The sequence below is a fragment of the Rutidosis leptorrhynchoides genome, chromosome 11 (genome assembly GCF_046630445.1).
Source record: "Rutidosis leptorrhynchoides isolate AG116_Rl617_1_P2 chromosome 11, CSIRO_AGI_Rlap_v1, whole genome shotgun sequence".
Classification (NCBI taxonomy): Eukaryota; Viridiplantae; Streptophyta; class Magnoliopsida; order Asterales; family Asteraceae; genus Rutidosis; species Rutidosis leptorrhynchoides.
Window position 1 is genome coordinate 205,619,853 of NC_092343.1, and position 4,928 is coordinate 205,624,780.

Consider the following 4,928-nt stretch of genomic DNA (forward strand, 5'->3'; position numbering starts at 1 on the left):
GTAACACAAAAGAAATTGGATCAAATGGAGACGTGAAACAGATTCATATAATTGAATTTGATTTTTATAATTTATATATATATAATTAATATTAATAATTAATAAATATAAATATATTAATAATAAATATTCTATTAATAATAATATTAATAATAATATTAATAATAATAAAAATAAATAGTAATACTAAGGATCATAAAAATGATAACCATTTTATGATTAATGTTACTAATAATATATTGTATTATTTTCTATTAATAATACTATTGGAATAATAATATCCCTTATATTAATAATAATGATACAAATATTAAATAATGATAATTATAATACTAAAAATGATAATAATAGTATTATTAATGATAATAATAATGAATTTTAATGATAAGGGTAATAATAATAATATTTATATAACATTTGTCTTAACTTGTAATTAGATATATCAATATTTTTAATTTATTAATTATGTAATATTTGCTAGTTATATAACATATACTAACATACATTTAATATTTATTATTTATATATAATATACATATAACCATTATATAGAAATCGTATTCATATACGTTTATATATATATATATATATATATATTACATATTTAATTACACATAATTGTTCGTGAATCGTTGGGCACAGTCAAAGGGTAATTGACTACGTGAATATAGTTTCAAAACTTTTCGAGACTCAACATTACAGATTTTGCTTATCGTGTCAGATTCTTATAAAGATTAAAGTTTAAATTTGATCGGAAATTTCCGGGTCATCACAGTACCTACCCGTTAAAGAAATTTCGTCCCGAAATTTGAGTGAGGTCGTCATGGCTAACAATAAAAATGTTTTCATGAAGAATATGAGTTGATAAATAGAGTTTTATCACCATTTAGTAATAAGGATAAAACCATTTGATTTTGTGAAGAGTACGAGTGAAACTATCACCAAAGAGTGAAATGAGTAGGTATAGATTCGTCATATCTTTTGACGTAGATAGGATTGATTTCCAAGTTCAAGAGATTTGGAGAAAATCTTCGTGATAAGATTTGATTCTTCGGTAATTAAGGGAATTAGGATCCGTTTTAAATGCGATCATCTGTTTTGATTGCTCTATCGGATATTTTACTATAAATCTACCTTCTTCGTTTCCTTACAACTCATACCTTCTATTCTTTCCCCCTCGATTCATACTTTAAAACATTCGTCAATATGCTCCATCCCGTCCTGATCCTTGATATACTCTTAACTTTCATATGTGTCATTCTTCTTTTTCATTTATCACCGGAGGATTTTATTTATTTTTACTATTACCTTGGGGTTATAGTAATTTTAATTATCCCGTGCCTTTACATGGCAATACGTATTGATATGCACGGTTTGTAATTTAGGTGTTGATGTCGAGCTTTATATTTTCTTTTATATTCAAGAGTTCCATACTTCTGTCTCCTCTTCCCGACTTCAAGTCAAGTAAGTAATGGTCCAGAATTTGTAAGTATAGATTTTGAAATGAACATAGTTAATATTCTAAGAAGGGAATCGTAATGGCACGATCTTGATTTGTCAAATTACTAGATTTTCCGGAAAAATAGAACTATTAAGAAGATATTTTCTTAATATGTTTGGAGATTTAGTAGAATGTAAGAGTCGTGTAAATGGCACATGATGACGGTATGTTCTGTGAATCATCACGTTCCATTGGAAACTCAACATGAATTACTGTAATATAATCACGTTGATCAAGTGTCATTATATTATACTAACTCATGCATCAGTTTCCAACACTACTTCTAAAACATTCATATTTTAAATTCGAAGGTTCGCAGAATATAGAAACTAAAACAGTTTTCTTTTATGATGTAATACGGATAGCGCAGAGAGATAATTAATATCGAACGAGAATATTTATGAAGATATCTTCAGAAATATTGAGGATATTAATAAAGAAAGGTACGATGATATCTTAGGATTTCAGAATCAAATTGTGATGAATAAATTCATTCACGATGATTTAGAGCGATTAAGGAGCAAGGTATTCGCTAAAAAACTTCATCAGAACAGAATCATCAGGATTCTTTAAATACAGGGTTTGGTCCTTGTATTTGTCCTTGGTCTCCTTCATGTTTGCTCGATTCATTTTTCAGAACTCAGAGATCTGATTCGTAAGCTAGAGTGCTTTTCAGAATTTCAGAATGAAAAAATCATAATTCTAAGAGATAAATGTTATATGTGTACATATAACTGTTGATGTAGAAATGTTGCGAGATCCGAAATACTGATTAATAATTCTCGGTAATTGATATGACAACTCTCGTTATAAGATGCGGATAAGTATATGATAGGGTTTTAATGAAAAAATATAATGATTCTTCGGAGAGACTTAAGTCAATAAGTAATGAAGTTGCTGGTAAGTTTACTACTAACTTGATGGAATATAAACAATTCTCCGGTAACGTTGACGAAGGGCAAACTTATAGATCAAGGTTATAATAAGGCTAATTTAAATGAAAGTCGAAGTTGACTTGCTGAAGCTGTGACAAAACTGGCTAATTTGAAAAAGAATTGCAATATTATTTTCGGTAATAACAATGCCACAGGAGCTTGCACAGATACGTGTTGAACGTTTTCTCAGATTTCGAGTGTTTTTGGTGCTAACTATACGCATCAATCTTTTCTTCCGTAGATGAAGTGCGGTTGGTTCATCCTCCCGATTGAAGTGTTTTCAAGAATCACGAAAGGTTTAAACGCAGATTGTAATCATCAAGATACAAATGAGTTTTAAGATGAAATCAAGTGGCAAACTTGAAGTATTGTTTAGTTTCATATGTTATAATCAATATTTTAATTCATTTTAATTGTCCAATGTTGGTAGTCCTCAGTTGATTAGTCCACAGTTAGCTAGGAACAGTTAGCTAGGATTTTGTTAGCGTGGATTCTTAACAAAATTTCTCATGGTTAATTTGTTTGTTTCTAACAAATTTTATTCCGTCAAATGTTTTCTTCATTATGCCACTTGTTGGATTCTGATAGGTCAAAATCCAAATATGAAATTGAAGGAAAAATGGTTATTTTGCTGTAAACGGATACGTATATCTGTGGATGTAAATAGAATAGTAAATGACTTGAATCAGATTCGAAGAATGTACAGTATAACATGTTAATATGAGAGTTAAATATTTCCTCGGGTATGACCTACCCGTTAAAATATTTTCACCATTAACAGTTTGTACAAAAGAATTTTTAATTACAATCTTTATGAACACATATATACATATATATTTTCTTCAGATGCAATCATGGATTTAATGAGTTAATATGATATTAACACATCTGATTTACCGTTAGAATAAGAATACATAATTTCTAAAACATTAGAGATTACATAATCGCCATGAAGAACGAAGGTAATTGGTGTAGAACGATACGTAGAACGATGATTATACTCGAGGTATAGAATGAGATGTTGAGGCATAGATTGTTGAAACTTGGGTTGTTGGTGGTACTGGTGCCGTTAGTGCTGAGGCTGGTGACGTTACTGGTGTTGGTGATACTGCGGGTGCTTGTAAATTGTATACCGTGCTCTCTAAAGTTAATACTCGAGCTCGGAGTTCTCTAACTTCTTCTACTAACCCTGGTTGGTTACCAGTGTGAGGTAGAGGTCAGATATCTCCTCTATTTCCGTTAATGGTAGCCTCAAGATGAAAAATTCTTGCAAAAAGGGTATAAACGGTGTTGCGAACGGGTTCGCCGGTGAGCGGGTCAAGTACTCCAAGGTTAGGTGGTAGATTCGGTTCATGATATGGAGTACCTTCTTCCCTTCTCCATAGGGTGAGTATGTCGCGAACCCACCCCCATTTTCTCCAGTAATCACGGTAGTTGATTGGTTGGTGTGCTCCTATCACGCTATCTTCGGAGTCTGATGAACTTGGTTGGTTCGTAGAGGCCATCTTACGCGATTTCAGAAAAAAAAATTGGTATGAAGAGTTTAGTGATAGCAATTGATAGTTGAATGGTTTTCTCAATGCATAATATGCATAGATATATAGTACCAGGTTCCCTTAAATTACGGAGAAATTTACGGAAGATATCAGGCAAGATCTACAGTAACAGATACGCTAAGATATGAATTGTCAGATACGCTAAGATATGAATTTTGTCTATACACTATTTATGCAATCATTGCAGTAAGATGTGTCTAGACTAAGAATGATAAGCAGGTAATTTCCTAAGGATGATAAGCAGATGATTTCCGACTAGAAATGATAAGCAAAACTTTTGACATGCAGACACGGTCGAAGTCCAGACTCACTAATGCATCCAAACAGCTATCAGTTAGACACACTAATGCAAGACCCGGTTCGCTAAGACCACCGCTCTGATACCAACTGAAACGCCCCGTCCTAATCCATCCGGACGAAGTCCATATTGATTATAAACAATTCATAATAGTTGATTACATCGCGAGGTACTTGACCTCTAAATGATACATTTTATAAACATTGCATTCATTTTTAAAAGACAAACTTTCATTACATCGAAAGTTGACAGGTATGCATACCATTTCATAATATTCAACTATAAATGACCTAATCCGTCATTTACTTAATAATAATCTCTAATGAACTTCAACGACTCGAATGCAAGGTCTTTTGAAATATGTCATGAATGACTCCAAATAATATCCTTAAAATGAGCTAATGCACAGCGGAAGATTTCTTTCAAACCTGAGAATAAACATGCTTTCAAGTGTCAACCAAAAGGTTGGTGAGTTCATTAGTTTATAGTAATCGTTTCATAATTTTAATAGACCACAAGATTTCATATTTCCATTTCTCATAAACATACGTCCCATGCATAGAGACAAAAATATCATTCATATGGATTGAACACCTGGTAACCGACATTCACAATATACATATAAGAATATCCCCATC